The sequence below is a fragment of the Alligator mississippiensis genome, chromosome 2 (assembly GCF_030867095.1).
Source record: "Alligator mississippiensis isolate rAllMis1 chromosome 2, rAllMis1, whole genome shotgun sequence".
NCBI classification, from domain to species: domain Eukaryota; kingdom Metazoa; phylum Chordata; order Crocodylia; family Alligatoridae; genus Alligator; species Alligator mississippiensis.
The window spans coordinates 307,593,060-307,613,499 of NC_081825.1; the positions used below are offsets into that span (position 1 = coordinate 307,593,060).

A 20,440-nucleotide genomic window follows, 5' to 3' on the forward strand; every position below is an offset into this window, starting at 1 on the left:
AATGTGCGTGTGGAGGAGCCATCTTACCAGGGCTTCAGGCTTGTGAAGCGGACACTTGGCAGAATAGGTGAAGAGACCCACAGGTGGCAGCGGAGGAAATGGGCAGCCCTTTCACGCCTTCCCATTTTGTCTCGTGTGAGGCCTCTGCCTCTGTGGCGTCACCCGTCTGGAGCTCGCGGCGGGTTGGAGCTTCCTCGGACCACCGCGACGTATTTGTCTTCTTGTCGGACCGCTTCTTCGCACTCGCTCTTTCGTGTTTCCAGGTGGTTTTGTGCGTGTACCTTTTGCAGGTGGCGTACCCCCTCCCCTTTCCAGCTGTGAGGTTGAGTGGAGAATGAGCCGCACGGTCGTGGCTGTGGCGAGTAGTGCCTGTAGGAGATGAGGGGTCTCCTGTGGTGGTTGCGCCGTATGTGTGGCGGTTGCTGTGATTGGTGACTCCTTGATTGCTGTGAATATGTGGCTCCGGGTGACCACAGGCAAGCCTTTGAGAGCTCAGTTGGTGGGTAGTGGGGCTGAATGTGTGTGGTGGGGGTTTGGAGAGGAGCTTTCTTCCTCTGAGTTTGTGCCCTTGTGTCCCCTCTTAGAGCTGATGAGGTTTTTGTTGTTTTTTCAGCTGCGTTGATCTCGGGGGAGGAGGATACAAGGGCGTGTTGTGGCGTGATGATGGAAGGTGGAGGAACAGGATGGTGAAAGGTGGGCTGGGTTAGAGTTGCAGGGATGGGATTTGCCCTGGTGATTTTCAGGTGGGGGAGGTAATACCTAGTGTGGGATAGTGTCTGGAGCTCCACGCTTCCTGGGCAGTGATGGTGACGGAGGGGATTGTGGGCACCAAGTGTGCTCTAGAGCTGGGTGGTATAACCCTGGATTAGATTTTACCCTGGTTGTGAGTTGTTGTGTTTGTGTGAAGTCTCAGAATTGCCCTTGGCTATATAGGGTTTATCCCTGGCATCTGGGTGCAGATCTTGCCCTTGGATGTGCGGGGGTAGAGGAGCGCATGTGTGCGTCTCTGCCTCTGCCTGCCTGTTGCCGCTGCCACTGGCCTCCCTTCCGTTCTGGGAACTGCGCTTTGTTCTGTCTCTCTGGGTTTGTCACTGGTGTTCCTTCCTTGTTTGTTTGTGGCTTTTCTTCGTTTTGGTTTTTTGTTTTAACCACTCTAGCACTTCCTTTGTTCTTCCTTTGCTCTTCCTAGACCTGGAAAGAAGGCCATGTTGGCACCTAAATTGGTTCCCCCTTTGGGGAGTGGCTTGACTGCACCCTGCCTACTTTGTTTTGGGAGTGGTTTGGAGGGGAAGGTGTCTCCCCTCAGTACTATGAGATATGAATACTGTCCCATGTAGTAATTGCTTGTTGTTTTGGGGTAATGCCAATGTTTGGACTGCGAGCAAAAGAGAGCTTGAGATAGAGGAGAAGCGACGTAGAGCCGCGACCATTTAGGAAGTGGAGGAAGCGGGTGGCTGCGCACACGTGGTGACTTGCGGGTGGACTTGGGGGCAGAGCCTGTAGCGAGTAAGATGTTACTTTGAGCGGCGTGGGATTGTGTTGCAGTAGGGCAGTTGCTTGTGCTTTGCACTTGCGTGTGGCTTCAGGAGGTGCCTGTGTACCCCTGTGTGGAGAGGAAGGCAAGCAGGGATGAGACTGGGCTGGAGAAGGAGCAGCATTATGCCAGGTTGGGCGAGTGCTGCGTCTGGGGGTGAGCCTTTTGTCCTGGCTGGATGGGTGCACCCTGGCCAGGCATGCCTTGGGGAGCTTTGAGCTCAGGGCTGGGTGCGTGGGGTGGGAATTGTACCTGTTGGTCCCTCTGTCTGTTCACTTGTGCCCCTAGGGGTGACTGCCTGTTCTGTCCCTTTGTAGGATCTTGTCTAGTGTGGAGGGAAGTGAATGCTGGTTCAGGGAGTGGAGCTGAGCAGTTGGGGAGGAACTGGGTGTTGTGAGGTGTGTTGGCATTAGATGGGTAGATCCAGTAGTAGGTAAGGAGCTTGCTTGGAGTAGTCTGGGGTTGTGAAGTCTGGCAGGTATTTCTGCTTTGCCCTTTATGGGTCTTTGTGGTGAGGTTTTTCCTTTGTGCCCACAGCAGGCGCGTGCCTCTGGGATGGGGAGAGTTAGGGTTAGGATGCACGATGGCTGGTGTGGCAGTGTGATGCCGGCTGTGGTGGCTGCTGGCTCTCAGGGCTGAGGCCTTCCCCCTGCTGTCTGCCTACCCTGTGCAGTGTGTTGAGGTGTTCCCTTGGCTGCATGTGTGGGGTGTGAATTCCCCCGGTGGTTCCCTTCACCCGTGTTTTGTTCCTCCACTTGGGGTGAATACCTGTTCTCTCTATTCTCTAGGTTCCTGGTGTACATGGAGGGAATGGTGAGGGGAAAGGGTAAGGGCCCCTGAGGATCAGGATGCTAAAAGATGTTTTGCGTTTGGGATAGCGGGGCTGTCTGGGTGTGGTGGGAAGGTTCAGGCAGAGTGTTGTCGGGTTTGAGGTTTGCCTCATCTCTAGTAGTGGCTTGCTCTGGCCAGGAGTCCCTCATCTGGCTGTACATGAGGCTTGAGTATCCCTGCCTGCCTCTGGCACTAAGTGTTGTGGGTCCCTGAGCTGGGTTTGGTCCAACATTTGGGTGCTGGTGTCTGACCCTCTCTAGATTTTGCGGGGGCAGAAGTTTGGTGTGTGTCTCTGCCTAGCTGGTTGTCTTGCCACAGGCTGTCCCAGCAGTGCCAGGCATGGCTTGTCCTGTGTCCGTGTGCCTTTCTGTTTGTCGTGTTGTCTTCCAAGTCAGTGCAGTCTTTCTCTGCTCTTCCCAGAACTGGCAGGAGACCTGTGTTTGGACGTCTCAAGTGCTTCCCTTGCTTGCTATGGGAAAGCCCTGAGAGGGCTCTGCCTGCACCCTCGCAGCTACGGGATCAGGTGGTTTAAAAAAACAAAAAAATAACAAAAGTTGCCCATGGAGTCCTGGCAGGAGGGGCTGCTACCTCCAGTGCCATGGGGCCTCTGAGTTGTTAACAGTGGCAAGCGTGTCTCTTTTGTCTGTCTGTGGAGGAGTCCTCTTGCCAAGGCTTCAGGACTGTGAAGCAGAGACTGGAAGAAGAGGTGAAGAGCCCCAGAGATGGCGGAGGAGAAAACGCACAGCTGTCTCCTGACGTCCCAATTTGTGTGGCGTCAGGCCCCTGGCCCTGCGGCATCACGCGGTTGGAACCTGCGGTGCGTCTGAGCTTCCTCGGAGCGGTGCGATGTCTTCGTTTCCCTGTCTGACCGTTTCTTTCACAGTTGTTCTATCATGTTTGCAGGATGTACTGTGTGTATGGTGGTTGCTGTGGTGCATTGCTTTTTGATGCGCTGTGACTATCTGGCTCTGGGCGGCCACAGGCAAGCCTTTAAGAGCTCAGCTAGCGAGTAGTGGGTCTGGATGTGTCTGCCGGGTGTTTGCAGAGGAGCTTTCCCTGTCTCTAGCTTTGTGCCGTTTCTTCTGCTCTCTGGCTGGCTAGGTTTCTGTTCTTTTTCCAGCATAGTCTATCTTGATGGGGTGAAGGATACAGGGAGTACTGTGCCACAGTGTTGGAAGATGAAGGAACAGAATACTTAAAAGTGGGCTTGGTTAGGGAGGGGTGGTGGGGTGGTGGTGAGTGGTTTCTTCCCTGTGGTTTTTTGGGTGAGGGAGCAAACGCCTAGTGTCTGATAGTGTCTGGCGCTTCTTGTTTCCAGCAGGGTTCTGGCCTCCTGGGGTGCCCCAGGGCTGGGTGGTGTAAGCCTGGGTTGGGTTTAGCCTGTGTGTGTGTCCTGGCTCTCTTTGTACAGGCTGACAATAACCTTTGAGTATATAGGTGGTTTCAGTGTTTGCCCCTGGCATCTGGATGCAGATCTTGTCCCTGGGCGTGGTGGGGCAGAGGAGCGGGTGCCTGTCTCTCTGCCTCTGCCTGCCTGCTGCTGCTGCTGCTGCTGGCCTCCCTTCCGTTCTGGGAAGGGCACTTTGTTCTGTCTGTCTGGGTTTGTCACTGGTGTTTCTGTCTACTTGGATTTTGAACATCAGTGCAGCACTTGTTGTTCTTGCTTTCCTATTCCCAGAGCTGGAAGGAGGGGTGTGTTGGCAATTAAATTGGTCCCCTCCTTTGGGAGGGGTCTGAATGCACCCTATGTTGCTTGTTTGGGGCAGTTGCTTGTGCTTTGTCCTTTTGTTTGGTAGTGAACTTTCCCCATGTGCTGTCAGGAGGTTCCTGCATCCTGTGAGAGGAGACGAAGCGAAGCAGGGACAAGTGAGGGCTGCAGAAGGAGCGGCATAATGCCAGGCACGGTGAGGGCTGTCCCGAGGCTAAAGCCTTTTCTGCGGCTGAATGGGAGGCGTAGTAGCCGGGCACCCCTCGGAGACCTTTGAGCCGGGGAGCGGGTGTGTGGTGTGGGAGTTGTACTGTGGGTTCCTTCTCCTTGGTTGTGGTCCTGGAGTGACTACCTGTTCTCTTCCTTCTAGGGTCCTGGCCCGTGTGCAGGGAAATGTATGCTGGTTCAGGGGGTGGAGTGGACTAGTGCCCATGGAGGATGAAGCAGTAGGAGTTGGCTGTTGCATGGTGTGTTGGCATTGAATGGGCACATCCTGCAGTTGGTAAATGATTGCTTGAAGCAGTGTGGGGTTGCCCAGGTCTGGCAGGTTTTTGTGCTTTGCCCTTTGTTGTTTTTTGTGCTCGTTGCGCCGAGGTTTTCCTTTGCGTCCTCGGCAGGCGCTTGCCTCCCGTGGGGAAGGGATGGCAAGCGAGGCTGCGCAAGGGGTGACGGAGCACTGCGATGCCACGTGTGGCGTGTGCCGGTTCTCTGGGCTGAGGCCTTCGCCCTGGTGTCTGCGTGCCCTCTGTGTGCCCTTTGCAGTGTGATGAGGTGCTCTGTTGGCTTGCTGTGTGTTGTGGGACTTGCTCAGTGGTTTGCTCATCCTGTGTTTAGTTCTGCTTGTTGGGCTGATCACTTGTTGTCTGTTCTCTGTACGGTCCTGGTATGTGTGGAGGAAAAGGAAGAGGGCTAAGGAGCGGAGCAGAACAGTGGTAATGGAGGAAGAGAAGCAGGATGCTGGGAGGTGGGGTGGGTTGGGGCGGGCGGTGTCTGGATGTGGTGGGAAGGCCCTGGTCTGGCATGGTGTCTATGTTAGGTGATCCCAGTCAGAGATGCTGGAGCAGGGTGTTGCGGCATTTGAGCTTCCTCTCATCTCTTGCGGTGGCCTGCTGTGTCCAGGGGCCCCTCGTGCGGCTCTTCACGAGGCTTGAGAATGCGTGCCTGTCCCTGCCAGCCGGTTTTTTGGCTCCTTGAGCTGTGTTTGCTACAACACTTGGGTGCCGGTGTCTGGCCCTCTCCAGGTTTTGGCGGGGCAGAAGTTTGGTGCGTCTTTGCCTACCTGGCTGTCTTGGTACAGGCTCTCCCACCGGTGCTGGGACTGGCTTGTCCTCTGTCCATGTGCCTTTGTTTGTCTTGTTGTCTTGAAAGTTGTTGCAGCCTTTTTCTGTTGTTCCCAGATCTGGCAGGAGACCTGTGTTTGCACACCTAAATTGCTTCCCTTGCTATCGAAGGGAAAGTCCTGAGGGGTCTGGCTGTCCTGTGACAGCTGTTGGCCGGGGGTTGGGGCGTAGGGGATAAGTCGCGTGCGGCGTCTCGGCAGGGAGCGGCCGTTGTCCCCGGTGCCGCGAAGCCTCGGAGTTGTCGATAGTGCCAATTGCCTTTTCCTTACGTGTGTGGAGGAGCCATCTTGTGAAGGTTGCAGGCCTATGAAGCAGCCACTGGGAAGATTTCATAGACATTCGGGCTGGAAGGGACCTCGGAAGATCATCGAGTCCAGCCCCCCGCCCAAAGGGCAGGAAGTCAGCTGGGGTCATAGGATCCCAGCAAGATGAGCATCCAGTTTGCTCTTAAAGGTGTTCAGTGTAGGCACTTGAACCGCCTCCGGCGGCAGGCTGTTCCAGACCTTGGGGGCTCGGACAGTAGAGAAATTCTTCCTTATGTCCAGCCCGAAACGGTCTTGTCGTAGTTTATGACCGTTCGACCTAGTCGTCATCCCTTGGGGCGCGCTCTGGTGAACAAAGGTTCCCCCAGATACTGGTGGTCACCCCCGATAAACTTATAGGTGGCCACCAGATCACCCCTGAGCCTGCGCTTTTCCAGGCTAAAGAGCCCCAGGGCTCTCAGCCTGTCGTCGTAGGGTCTGCTTCCCTGAGCTCTGATCATGCGCGTGGCTCTTCTCTGGACTCTCTCAAGCTTCTCCACATCCTTTTTGAATTGTGGAGCCCAAAACTGGACGCAGTGCTCCAGCTGCGGCCTCGCCAGGGCCAAGTATAAGGGGAGAATGATGTCCCAGGATTTGCTTGAGAAGCATCTGTGGATGGAAGCCAGCGTTTTGGTTGCTTTAATAGCCGCAGCATCGCACTGCAGGCTCACGTTCATCTTGTGGTCAATGATGACCCCCAAGTCTCTTTCTTCCATAGTGCTAGCCAACGTAGCACTGTTGAGCCTATAAGGATGCTGCAGGTTTTTCTTCTCAAGGTGGAGAACCTTGCATTTATCGGCGTTGAACACCATCAGATTCTCGTCCGCCCACTTGCTGAGCCTGTCCAGGTCAGCCTGGATCGCCCGCCTGTCTTCTGGCGTGGATGCTTTGCCCCAAAGTTTGGTGTCGTCGGCGAACTTGGCCGGCCCGCTTCTGACTCCAGTGTCCGCATCGTTAATGAAGATGTTGAACAGTATGGATCCAAGGACAGAGCCTTGGGGGACCCCGCTGGTCACAGGACACCACGATGAGTGACTTCCATCAATTACTACCCTCTGGGTCCGACCACGGAGCCAATTTTCCATCGAGTGGATCCTGGAGGACCCAAGGTGACAATTGGCCAGAGGCGATCATGGGAAACCAAAGGCTTTTTTGAAGTCAAGATATGACATCAACCTCTTCTCCCTTGTCCAGGTGATAGGTCACCCGGTCGTAGAAGGAAATGAGATTGGTCAAGCGAGACCTACCCGTAACAAACCCGTGCTGGCTATCCCTTAAGACGTTGGCGTCGGCCAGTCCGTTAAGGATGGCCTCTTTAATTAACTTTTCTAAGATCTTCCCCGGGATAGAAGTCAGGCTGATGGGCCTATAGTTAGCCGGATCCACTTTCCTCCCTTTCTTGAAGATAGGCACCACATTGGCCTTCTTCCAGTCTTCGGGCACGACACCAGAGCGCCAAGAGTTGTCAAAGATCCACGCTAGAGGCTGGGCTATGATGCTCGCCAGCTCCTCGAGTACCCTGGGGTGAAGATTGTCAGGGCCGGCTGAGTCGAAGGTATCCAGCTTTTCAAGATGTTCCTTCATGAAGTCAGCATCAATGGAGGGCAGGGGATCACGCTCACCCGGTGAAGAGACCCACAGTGGGCAGCCCTGTTATGATTTCCCGATTTGGCACGGTGCGAGGCCTCTACCTCTACTGTGTCACCTGGCTGGAGTGTGTGGTGGGTCTGAGCTCCCTTGGAGCAGCGCGATGTATTTGTCTTCCTGCTTGGTCACTTTTTCCACGCTTGTTGTTTCAGGTTTCCAGGAGGTTTTGTGCGTGTACCTGTGCAGGTGGTGTGTCCCCACTCTGTCTTCTGGCTGTGAGGATGCCTGGATAAGGAGCAGCGTGGTTGTGGCTGTGGTGAGCAGTGCCTGTTGGAGATGAGGGCTCTCCTGTGGTGGCTGTGCCCTGTGTAAGCTAGGTGGGTTTTTGATTGCCTGTGAATATCCAGTTCAGGCTGGCCAGAAGCAAGCGTTTGAGAGCTCAGGTAGTGGGTTGTGGTGCTGGAGGTTTGGAGAGGAGCTTACCTTGGCTCTGACTAGGTTGCCTTGTGTCCCCTGTTTGGGGTGATGAGGGTTTTGTTTGATTTCTAGTGGCTTTGATCTTGTGGGGGAGAAGGATGTGAGGGCATGTTGTGCTGTAGTGATGGAAGATGGGGGAACAGGGTGCTGAAAATTGGTTTGGTTTAGAGTAGCGGGGTGGAGTGGCTGGTTTGCTCTGGTGATGTTTGGCTCGGGGGTGGGGGGGGTGCCAGTCTCTGCCTGTGTGTTGCTGCTGCCACTGGCCTCCCTTCAGTTCTGGGAGCTGTACTCTGTGTTGTCTCTCTGGGGGTGTCACTGGTGTTTCTTTCTGCTTTGATGTTGAAAATCACAGCAGCACTTTTTGTTCTTCCTTTGCTCTTCCCAGAGCTGGAAGGATGGGAGTGTTTGCATGTAAATTGGTCCCCTCCTTTGGGAGGGGTTTGCTTGTACGCTCTGTGCCTTGTGTGGGGGTGGCGGCTGTGTGCTGCTTTTGGAGACTGGGGCGGGTGCATCTCTCTCCTTAGTACTGAGATGTGAATACTGTTTCGTGTAGTACTTGCTTGTTGTTTGGGGGGTGATGCAAATATCTGGACCCTGAGCAGGGAAGAGATCAGGTAGAGGTGAAGTGACCTAGTGCCACCACCATGCAGAAGGAGGTGGAAGAAGTTGGTGGCTGTGTCCCTGTCGTCATTTCTGGTTCTCCTTGAGCGAGGCCTTTGCCTGTCAGGTGGAGCTGTGTGCGTGGACAGAGCCTGCAGCAGGTAAGACGTTACTCGTAGCGGCGTGGGATTGTCTTCCGGTCAGGCAGTCGTTTGCGGTCTGCCCTTCTGTTTGGTAGTGAAATTTCCTGTGTGCCCTCAGGCGGTGCCTGTGTCCCCTGTGTGGGGAGGATGGTGAGCAGGATGAGGGAGGGGTGGAGAAGGAACAGCGTGATGCCCGGTGTGGCTGTTGGGGCTGAGCCCTTTCCTAGGGCTGGATGGGGCGCACCCTGGCCAGGCCTGCCTTGGAGAGCTTTGAGGTGAGGGCTGGGTGTGTGGAGTGGGAGTTCTCCCAATGGGTCCTGTCTTGTGTTTGGTTGTGTCTCCTGGGGTTACGGTCTGTTCTGTGCCTTGTAGGGTTGTGGCTTGTGTGGATGCAAGCGAATGCTGGTTCAGGGAGTGGAGCCAAGCTATGCCCGTGGAGGTTGAAGCAGGCAGAGGTGTGTTGGCAGTTTGTGTGGGAGGCCTTTGCTTGTGAGTTGTGTGTGAGGCCCCTGTGTGGGATGGTGCCTGAAGCTTCGTGCTTGCCGGTCAGTTTGTCTAGTATGCGGGGCAGGCACCTTGGGGGTCTGAGCTGTGATTTTGGTGCTGGTGGGTCCAGCCGGGGTGTTGTGTCTTGCTGTGCTTGAGGAAAGCCTCTGTCTTTGTGTAGGGAGTTTTTGGACTTGTAGCGGATTAACTTTTGACACGTGGGTGTCGATTTTTGCCCCTACATAGATTTTGCTAAGGTAGAGGATTGGGTCCGTCTCTGCCTGGATGTTGCTATTGCCACAGGCTCCCCTTCGGTGCTGGGAACAATGTTTGCTGCTTGCGTGTCTGCATGCGTGTGTCTGTCCTGTTACGTTTGTTACTGAAATCACCGGGGTGTTTTGTTTAGTCCTTCCCAGAAGTGAAGGTGGGAGGGCTGCGTTGGCAGGTGCAAACAGAATCCCCTGCTAGGAAGGGGGAATCCCAGAGAAGGGTCTGTCTGCGCCCTGTCTGCGCTGCGGGGCAAAGCAGGCTGGTGTCGGAGCCCTGGGCGGGAGGGCCAGGGGTGCTAGTAGTGAGGTGCGTGCGTTGCGTCGATGGCAGTAACGGCTTCTCTGTTGCGGGCGGAGGGTTTGTTTGGTGTTTGTCCTGAGGTTTCTGAGGATGATGATGTGCACCAGACTGTGGGAAGAGGGTGAAGCGTCCCAGAGGTGCTGGAGGAGGTGCGGTCAGTCCCTGGTTGCCTGGTTTGAGGCCTCTGGCTTTGTGGTGTCTCTTGGCTGGATCCCTATGCATCTGTGGTCCCTGTGGTAGGTGGGCGAGTGCTTACTTGGAGCAGCGTGGGACTTCTCTCCAATCTGCCAGTTGCCTCCATGTTTTTGTTCTTGTGTTTTGGTGAAGATTTTCTGTATCTTGCAGGTTTCTTTTTTTCTCCAGCCCAGTCCTGGGTGTTGGGCATTGACTAGGTAGGGTAGACGACTGGAGATCGATCTGGATGTTTCTGACTGGTGAGTACTGGGTGTCAGAGAAAAGGTCCTTCTTGTGGTGGTGTCTCCAGCATATGCTGTGGCTGCTGTGCTGTGGTCCCAGCAGAGGCAAGCCTTGGAGAGCTCAGAGGTGTGGACCAGGGGATGGGATTGCATTGTGTAGCTTTGTGCCTTTGCTTCCGTTGTTGGACTCCCTGGCTGTTGAATGTATTTCTGTTTGCAGGGTCCTGGTCCTTGGAGAGAAGTTTGAGCAGAGAAGGGTGGAAGATGGAGGCAGAGAGGATGGTGCAAGGTGTGTTTGTTCTGGAAGGGGGGTGGGGTGGGGTGACAAGTCCCTGGTGTACTGAGCTTCACGCTCCTGGGCCAGCGATGCTCCGGCAGGAGGTTGTGGCACCATGGGTGGCCCCTCTCTGTACCGGTGCAAGGCTGTGCTGGTGTACCTGGGAGTCCCGCAATTGCCTCGGTGTAAAGAATGGGAATCGTTCCCCTCCATTGTGGGCGATTTCTGGTCCTTTGAGCAGGGTTTGCTTCTGGCATGGGTGCAGATCTTGACTCTGTCTAGGCTCTAGCAGGGCAGAGGATTGGGTGTTTGCCTTGCTGATGCCATTACCACAGCTTCCTGCTTCAGTTCTGGGAATTGTCTGGGGGTATCACGGATGGCTTGGAGTCAACATCACTGCACTATTTCTGTCTCTGTCTCTTTTGTCCTTTTCTTTGCTCTTCCCAGAAGTGAAGGGGGAGGCCTGTGTGCACACATGTAAATGGCCTCCCTTAGTTGGGAGGGGAGAGCTGTGAGAGAGGTCTTGCTGCATCCTGTCAGCTTTGTGGGAGCTAAGTAGGGTGGTTTTGGGTGGAAGGGGCCCCTGCCGCCAGTGCTGTGAGGCCTGTGAGTTGTGCTGTTTTGTGGTAATTGCTGCTTTATCTGCAGCAGGGGGTCTTTTTACCAAGACTTTTGGGGCAGGGAGGAGAAGTGGAGATTGGGCAGAAGAAGAGAAGACATCTTGAAGTCATGAACCATGGAGCTGCCTGTCATTGGTGCGTGGAGCATGTGATGGGTGAGAGCTTGCTTTGGGGGAAGCTGTTGCTGCCTGGTTTTGCCTTGGCACATTTTGGTGAGGTTTTATTTGTGCATGTTCACAGGTGCTTGTGCTGTAGCTCTGTCGTGAGGAGCAGGGCAGGGGCAGTGACATGCTGAGAGCTGGAGAAGGAGCAGCACAAAGATGGCTGTGGTGAGCAGTAGATGTTGGTGATGAGGATGTGTTCTCTGTGGTGGCCGTGTCCTGCAAACGGTCTGGTTGCTGTGAAGTAGATGTTTCCTCGGGTTGGATGTTGAACACCCTGCCCAGGCAGGCCGGAGGGAAGCCTTTGTGAGGTCTGAGTCTGTGGGTGAGGTGGGTTGGCTGCATCTGCCTGGGGCTTGGGGAGGACCTTCCGCCTACGTTTTGCTTTGCACCTATTTGTCATCCGTGTTTTGGGCTGACAAGGCACGTGTGGTTTTTCCCCTGTCCCAGAGGCCTTGGTCAGGCGTGAAGTATGTGAGCCAGGAGAGTCGTACAGCACACACGCAGGATGGAGGTAGAAAAGGGATGGGGGAGTGGTTTGTGGGGAGGGGGTCGGGTGGTGGCTGTATGTTGTTTGGGGGCGGTGTGGGTGGGGTAGGACGGCCCTGGTTTGCGATAGCCTCCTGAGCTTTTTGCTTCCAGGGCAACAAGTCGAGCGGGGGGCTTTTTTGGCCAGGGCTGCTGTGAAATCTGGTGTAGGGCTGGGCCAGCCGGTCCGAGTCTGTCGGAGTCCACGTATAGGAGAAACGACGGATGTCTAAGGAGCTTGTGGGGCGTTTGATCCGGGCTCATCCCTGGCACTTGGGGTGCAGGCCTGGCCCCTCTCTGGGGTGTGTTGAGGGTGAGCTCTGGGTTTGCGTTCATGCCCCTGACTTGCTGTTGCTACAGGCCTCCCTTCAGTCTTGGGAACAGCGCTATGTCCTGTGTGCCTGGGGGTGTCACTGGTGTCTCTCTCTTTCTACCTCTTTGCAAAATGTCTGCAGCACTTGTTCTTTTTCTGCTCTTGTCAGGACTGGAGGGAAGGCTGTGGTGGGTTTTTTCCTGCCACCTAAAATGGTTTCTACCTCGGGGAGGGGTCTGACTGCACCCTGTGTGCCCTGTTTAGGCTGGGTGGGGGTATCGCCTTTGAATTCTCGGGGGTTGCTTTTGCCCTCAGGGCTGTGAGTCCCGTGTGCCGCGTGACTTTTCCTAATTTATTTTTGTTTTGGTGACATGTACGGGAGTCATCTGGCTGAGGCTCGAGGCTCCTAAGTGGGCATCGGGAAGAAGAGGTGGAGATATAGCGCCTGTGACCTGAGGAAGCTGGTGAAAGAAACGGATGTCGGCGCATTCGCTTTGCTGTTGCCCGGTGTGAGACTTCTGCCCATGTGGTGGCCCTGGGCTGGAAGCCTTGCTGCGTGTGAAGCCTGCGATAGGTGAGATCTGAATCGGAGCGGTGTGAGACATTTGGTCCGTGGAAGTTAGGAGGTGGATTTGAGCGGGCTTGGGGGGAGCATCTCTTGGCCTCCCTCGGTGGTGCTGGTGACGGTCCTGTAGAGGGAAGGGTTGTGGGCTCGTGCCGTTGGTCACAGGGTGTATTTAGGGTTGTCAGACTGTGCTTGCCTGTGGCACTTGGGTGTTGGTCTTGCACTTCTAGGTTGTTTTGGGCCAGACGATTGGGTTTGTGTTGGCGTGCCTGTTGCTGTTGCGAAAGGGCCTTCGCAGTGCTGGGAATGGTTTGTCTGGTTTCTGCCTGTCTCATCTTTGTTCACTGTGCCTGAATTCACTGTTGCCTGTCTTTGCTCTTTGCCGGACTGAAAGGAGGGGACTTTTCTGTAGTGCTGAAGTTCTGCCCTCTTAATTGGGGGGGAAGTTCAGAGGGGTCTTAATGCTTCGTGTCTCCTTGGTGGGCATGTGGGGTGCTGTGTGCGCCCTACGTAGGGGGTGGGGGGGTGCTGTAGTCTCAGTGCTCTGCAAGTGTTAATAGATGTATTATTGTTTTGGGGATGGGAGGGTGCAGCTGTGTGTTGCTTTGCTGGCTCCTGTGGTGTGGGGTGAGGTGTTGGGTTCACGGTGAAGAGCCCCAGACCTGGTGCCATGGCCATGTTGGAGGAATCGGGAGGTTACTTGGAGTCGCCTTGCATGGAGTCCTGTGGCTGTGCCAGTCAGAGCTGGGAGACTTGTGGTGTGAGCTGTGTGGGGCATTGTTCCTGTTTTGCGGGGAGCTTTTTCCATGGGCATTTTTGTTGGTGTGGGGGGGCGGGGTTTTCTTCTGTTTTGATGTGTCTAGCTTTGCATTTGTATTTGAGGGGTTTTCTTTTTTTTCCCCTCTGTGTCTGTAGATGTTGGATTGCTGCTCCCTGTGTGTTGAGGAGGATGGGCTGCAATGACTGGAGGCCTGGAAAAGGAGCCGTGTGGCCAGGTACGGCGTGCATTTGACTCTCGGGGCTGGAGCCTCTCGGTAGCGGCTGCGTGGCGGAGCCTGCAGTTGCCTTGTCGAGGCGGCTTCCTGGCTGCAAGTGGAACAAATTGCCAGAGCCCAGCGGCTGGTGGTGTTGGGATGCGCGGTGTGTGTAGTGCTTGCCTTGCTTCCCTTGTGCTGAAAGTGTGTTCTGTGTTCTTGCCAGGGTCCTGGCCTGCATGGAGGGAAGTAGGTGAGAGGACTGCATCGTGGAAGAGCCGTGGGACAGTGTTGGATGACAGACACGGACCGGCCGGATGTTGCCCGCTACGTTGGAATGTCCCTTCTGTATTGGGATTCTGCGTGGGGGTGTGGGGTGGGTTTGGGAGTGTCCTCAGCTTTATGATCCTGGAGCCAGGGGTTTGCAAGTAGTATGTTTGGGTCAGTTTGTCTGTGCTGTGGGTGGACCTAGGGTGACCAGAGGTGAAATCCATTCCTGTGACCCTGTAGTTGGACGAGCACCCAGACACTTGCAGGAACCGCTGGGCAAGCAGGCCCAGAGCTTTCAACTGTTGAGCACGGCAATGCTGGAGCCAGCTAGCATGGAAGCAGAAGGGCTGGCCGGGCGCGGGGCCCGGGCTGCCTCTGTGGCTTCTGTGCTAGTGAGGTTGAGAATTGCAGTGCTGGGGGGTTGGAGGTTTTGGACCTGCTTGTGCAGGGTTCTTGTTGGTGTTGGGGTGCTGGTTCTGCTGGGTCAGAGCAATGGGTTTTATTCTGCCTGACTGCCATGTTTACCGTGTCCTGCAGGGCTGGGAGCCTGTCGTAGCAGTGTGTGTTTGGCTGGGGCGGGGTGGTTGTCTGGTTTGGTCCCTGAGCAGTGTGGTGAGCATGTTTGTTATTACCCTGAAATAAAATAGTTTTCTGATAGCCTACTGTTAGGCTAACAATAATTTAGATTATTAAGAAGTATTAGCTTTGCAGTTGAATACAAGGCATGACCTGTGGCCTAGCAATGCCGCTGACCACAAGGCAGAATGATAGCTAAGCCTTTGCTTATGTTAAGTAATCATTTTAACTGTGTTGACTATTTTCTGAGTAAAATGCAGCAAGTGAATCTGTCTGTGTGCTGTAAACCAGATACAGCAAGGAACAAGGTAAGAGGAAGAAGCCATTGTTCTAAGTACAGTGATCGTGTCCTTAAGAAGTATCTAGTACTGTGCAAGTTTTTGCTAAGATATCATAATGTTACTGTTACTTACGTTAGAAAATATTGTTGGAAAATCAATGTGACCTTTGTATGACCTTTGGTCAATGCTGGCTGATGCAACCTTGCAGTAAGATTGCCATGATCTGTCAATATAGGCGGGCAGACAAGGTGATTGGGCCCAACCGTGCGGGGTGAGCAAAGCCAAGCCATCTTGGTGATTTTCTCTGAGTTTTGTGCATGCGTTATGAAGGAGCTTATGGAACCAGAGTTTATAAATCTATGTGTTGAGTTGCAGTCGGGGGGTCTCTCTGCCCTTACGAGGACAGGGGACCTTTGGTCGAATAAACTGAAAAGACCACACCCTCATCTCTTGCTTATTGGAGTCTCAGCTGGGAAACGAGCTCTGTTCGGGTTAAGAGAGTCTGCAGGTGTTCCCTTACCAGATTGGGAGCCTGGTCAGACAATTTCTCTCACAATTTGGCGAGCCAGCCAGGAGCACCCAGCTCGTCGCGTTGCCGCTGCCGCCTAAACCCAACCTCCGGCCGGCCGTAACAGAGGTGAGTTCACCACGGGAGTCTTGGGTTAAGGCTGCAGACACGGCGGGACGATAAGGTGACTCCTTCAATTTTACTGGCATGGTGTGGTCTTTTATATGTTGTGTATGTCTTGTCTAACGTGTTATAGGCCAGTCTGTTCTCCGGATTCTCAAACCTGGGCACACAGGCAATTTTAGTTAATTGCCCGTTCGACTCTTTTGAGCCGATAAATCTGTGTGGCGCGTTTTATGTCTCCATTCGCGCACTGAGGAACCGTCTCTGTTTCTGACCTTTTAACTGGATAAGTCCTCCAACCTGTTTGAGGCATCTTAGAGGCCTGCCTTTCCAGGTTGGTTAGGTCTAGGGCAGCCAAGAAAGCAGGGTTTTTGGGGAGCTTAATAGTATATCAGGTTATCTGGGAAAGGGATGTCCGCCAAGAATGACGATGGGACAGAAACAGTCAATTCTGGCTAGTAGTCCTCTTGGAGAATTGTTAAGCAACTGGAATAAGTTATCTGGACATGGCCAATTGAGTAAGAAGCGCGCTATAGCCTTATGTACTAGTGTCTGGCCCGGCTACACTTATAAAAACCCTGAACTTCAGTGGCCAGTGTTGGGATCCCTCAGTGTAGATAAATGAAGGTACCTCAGGGGGTTCCTAGAGGAACCCCATCCCCGACTAATGGATTATTGGTATCTCTGGTGTGATTTGATGGATTTAATTCTGCAGAGGAAAAAAAAAAACTGATTACTTCTGGCCGCTCAACAACGTCTGTGGTGTCTTCTCCCCCTTATTCTCCCACTATGCCACCATTGGTGACTAGGGGACCAGCCATAATAAACCCGGCCGCTTAGGCCGTGGCCCTTCCGGCACCTTTTACCCCTCCATCAGGCTCCTCTCCTCCCGTAACAGGAGTGTCAGGGTCTGTACCTGCCTCCTCGGAGCCTACTTTCAGTCCCATAGCAGGACATACTAGGTAGCGTTTGAATCAGGTCATACACCTGCTGTTGTACACATGTAATGACATCTGCACACCCCCATCACACATGCAGTCACGCCTGTTCAGAGTCCCTTACAGACACGCGCCTGCACAGAACCCCAAAACACACTGCGACATACACATGTGCCCCAACAGGTGTCCGTGACACACTTGCACACAAATGTGCATCCTCGCACACATGCATGTGCACAGTCTCACACACGCACCCAGAGCCCAGGTGCTTGTGACACGTGCATGCTCACACACATGGAACTCAGGTGTCTGACACACATGCATATGTGCTCTCGCGGACACAGTCTAGCACACATGTACAGAACCCAAGTGTCTGTGGCACACAGGCAAGTACCCTGACATATTCACATTCACACACACACAAGCCCACATGGGTAGATATGAATCAACCTGCCCCCAATGATGTGTGCAATTATTGTAAACAATTGGGGCATTGGAGACGAGAACGCCCAAACTGCCCTAAGGGACTTCCCCCTTATGGAGGAAGAAAGGGGGGAACCCAGGGAAACAACCGGGCTGCCAGCACCGATCCTACAGATCCCTGGGTCCAGAGTTTGCAAGAAGATATAGATGACTCCCAGTGAAATAAGGGGGCGGCTCTTCCACACGATGTATTTAGGGGAATCTTCCTCTTTTGAGTATACCTGCGCCCCTTCATCCCCTTATGTACCACTTCAAATAGCAGGAAAATTTATAAATGTCTTATAGATAGAGGAGCAGATCTGTCCTCACTGGGAGAATCTCCAGAAAGGGCGGGAATTGCAGTCTCAGGATCTGAAAAGATTATGAGAGTAATTGGAAAATCTATGCAAGTGCCCCGTGGCACTGAAACACAAGTGCAGATAGGACCCTTGACCACTATTCATGCTTTCCTATTAGCTGAAGGAACTGTAGTGCACCTCCTTGGAAGAAATCTACTCTATAAACTACAGACCAGAAACCCTTCACCCTACTTACTCATGAGAATCAAGGCGTTGCTTCAGGTGTCTTAACTCAGCCATGGGGAGTTTCTAATCGTCCCATAGCATACTATTCTGCTCAGTTAGATCCTGTAGCAAGGGCAGCAATTCTCTGTCTTAGAGCAGTCGCTGCTGCCGCTGTGCTAGTTCAAAAGGCTCAAGATTTAGTGTTAGGACACTCTCTTGTGGTTGAAATATCTCATTCAGTGGAAGCTCTCCTACTACAGCACAACCTCTGCCAGCAGGGACCAACGCCCAGGCCGCTGAGCTAGCGGCACTCTGACGAGCATGCAAATTGGCCACAGCCTCCAGGGTCACTATCTATACTGACTCTAAATATGCTTTTAGTATCTGTCATGCGCTAGGACAGTCCTGGTGACAAAGAGGTTTTATCACGTCCTCTGATGCTGTAATCAGCAATGCCACGGAAGTCCAAGAACTGCTAGAGGCTGTCGTGTTACCAGGTGATATAGCGGTAATGCACGGTCCCAGACATTCCAGAGAAGATACTGACATCGCTAAAGGAAAGCATCTCGCAGATGCTGTAGCTAGAGCCGCTGCACTACAAACTAAAGGAAGTCTCCTTGCATCTCAAGTTGTTCTTCCACCCTTGTCTGTTATTTATGACAAAGTCCCAGCGGATGAAGTATCTATATGGGTCCAAAAGTGGGAAGCTGCGCAAGGAAAGGATGGAGTGTGACGTGTGCCAGACGGTAGACCAATTGCTCCTCGCACCTTGCTCCGAAGTCTGGCTCAGGATGCCCACAGATGCTGTCAGTCGGGAAAAGGAGAAATAGCAGAACAGGTCCTCTCCACCTGGTTTGCTCCAGGTATACATCTAGAAGCTGCCCGAATAACTCTGCAATGTTCAGAGTGCAGAGCCTTCAACAAATACAGAGGACACACAAAATTACAAGGGGCCCGACCGTGGGCCTATTTACCCTTTGAAAAACGACATGGATTTGCTCAAAGCTGTAAATTTCAAGCACTGCCTAGTAGTGGTAGATCAAGTAACAGGATGGCCAGAAGCTTTCCCCACTCGAGAAGCGGATTCAGTAGCAGTAGCCAAACCCGTATTAAAAGAAATCATCCCACATTTCGGCATTCCAGGAGGAATAAACTCTGACTGGGGAACTCACTTTACAGAAACTGTTTTAAAAGAAGTTTACAGAGTTTTTGGAATAATAACATACTTGCACGCCCCCTATCGCCCTCTGTCCTTGGGTCAGGTAGAGAGTATGAATCAGAGTATAAAATCCCTTTTAGGAAAGATCTGCTCCTAAACCAAATTGAAATGGTCAGATGCTTTACCAAGGGTGCTGTTCGCTATAAGAACAAAACCCAAATGGCCTCTCAACCTTGTCCCCCTACGAGTTGTTGTTTGGTCACGCTCCTGTTATATAAGAGATGGGAAAATCTGCATGTTAGCTTACTCGGCGGAGATGAAGCTTTAATTAGTTATGTTTTATCCTTACAGGAGTCTCTCTAGTGTTTACACAGGTCAGCTGCTTTGGTTCAGCCGGTACCCCTGGACTGTAACCTTCACTCCTATCAATCGGGACGCTGAGTTTGGGTAAAACAGCATCGGCGAAAAACCGCCTCGGCCCAAGTCTGGGCAGGTCCGTACCAAGTTCTTCTTACTATACACGCTGCTGTGAAAATCGCCCAGAAAGAGGGCCGGATTCATCGCGGTCGCCTCAAACCTGGTATCGGCAAGTAATGACCGGTCAGCTGCTGTTCCGCCTTTGTGGCTAGAAAGAATCGGAGAATCGTGGACCGTTCAGACTCCTTAATAGAAATGATACGTGTATTAAGCTTGCTTTGTATTATCTTTCTTGTTATACTTTGTGTTTGTATTTCACTGTGGATGCAGGGAAGGTTATAAGTTAATAATGGCATTTCACCGGGCTATCCTAACAGGATTATTGCTCTTGATGCATAAAACACCATGGCTATTTATGGGAAAGCGATACAGAACAGGAAGACCAGTGGAAAGATAATACTTACCTGATTTCCACTATAGCTATAGCACAGGCCCTAAAATTTGTCTAATGGTTGGATATGTGGTACACAGCCTCCTTCTACTAACTTTCCACCCTATCCTTTAATCTCTTGGGAAGGGTTTTTTTCTAATCCAGAGTGGGTTGATACGGATAGAGCTGGAATAAGTACCTGGCAGGACAATCCTTATTTTAAAGAGAGAGTACTTTCAGACATCATGTTATCTGCCCAGGTGTGTTGGGAAAAAAGTTAGTGTTATCTTACACATTGCAATCTGTTATCCTGTACTCCGCTGTACCATCTTCTTCCCTCTGGCCCCCCCCCCCCCCCCCGCCTTATCTTATCTGACTTCTAGCTGCAGCTGGTACCCAGTACACAGACTTAATTTCTGCTTTTTTCTAACAAAATGGTTAGGGCACTTGACATAAGAAAATAGTTGGCTTAGAGATCATTCTGTCTTGTGGTCAGGAAAACTGCTAGGCCACAGGTCATGCCTAGTGTTTAGCTACGAAGCTAATACTATGTAATAATCTAAATTACCCTGAAATTAAATAGTTTTCTATAGTATACTGTTCACAAGAAAGACAAACTTGCCCATCACTCTGACTGTGAGGTGGAAGAGGTGCCAGGAGGATGTGTGGGGTCTGAGTTGTGCCTTGGTGTGTGCTTAGTTGGGTGAGAGGGGTGCGAAGCTGCCTGGGTGTGGTGGGATCGTGCTCTGCTCCCTTGCTTGTTTGCTTTGTTTGGTGATGTTTGTGTGTGTCCTTGTGTTGTTTGTTGTGAGGCTGGCAATGTTTTCTTCCTGGTGGTTTGTTTTGTACATGGCTGTTTGCTCACCTCCTGTCTACTGAGCTTTTTGTATGTAACATGTAGAGGAACTTGTGGGCCAGCCTGGAAAAATAAAATAAAGGAGAAATGGTTTTGGCACCTGCTGCATTGAGTTTATTTACTTTTTGTATTTATTACTTTTCTCGTGGGGGGCAGGGGCAGGGCTGGGTGCTCGTGTCCTGTGCGCGGCCAGGGGGGTCGCACGGGTCCGGGCAGGGGCGATCCCCGTGGCTGGGCCCTGGGTCCTCGAGGGGGGGGAGGGGTCGTGGGCCGAAGCGGGCCCTGTGGCCGAGGGCGGAGGCTGTGTTGCCGGTGCTCGCCCCGGTCCATCCCGGCTGCTCCCTCCCCCCCGTCCGGGTTTTCCGGGCGCTGCGAGAAGAGCGCGGATTCCTGCGCATGGCTGCATGGGGCTGGGGGGGGTGTCACGTGACTCGGCCACGTGCAAGCGGGCGGCGGTGGGGAGC

The 20,440-nt window shown here is 53.1% G+C and overlaps 1 long non-coding RNA gene across 33 annotated transcripts in view; it reads left to right on the forward strand.

The window, feature by feature from the left end:
- LOC132248890 (uncharacterized) overlaps nucleotides 1–20,075 on the forward strand; it is a 44,067-nt gene extending 23,992 nt beyond the window's left edge. For 21 of the 33 annotated variants that reach the window (XR_009460354.1, XR_009460361.1, XR_009460352.1 and 18 more), the window contains 8 exons: nucleotides 9,924–10,012; nucleotides 10,215–10,283; nucleotides 10,920–11,026; nucleotides 11,132–11,220; nucleotides 11,503–11,566; nucleotides 11,695–12,467; nucleotides 13,374–13,453; nucleotides 13,659–20,075. This is a non-coding gene — a long non-coding RNA (uncharacterized LOC132248890). Of the gene's footprint in view, nucleotides 1–3,020; nucleotides 3,183–9,923; nucleotides 10,013–10,214; nucleotides 10,284–10,919; nucleotides 11,047–11,131; nucleotides 11,221–11,502; nucleotides 11,567–11,694; nucleotides 12,468–13,373; nucleotides 13,454–13,658 lie in introns of all 33 variants that reach the window. The other 12 variants (XR_009460378.1, XR_009460380.1, XR_009460379.1 and 9 more) reach the window with 10 other exon arrangements.
- The last annotated feature ends 365 nt before the right edge of the window (nucleotides 20,076–20,440 follow it).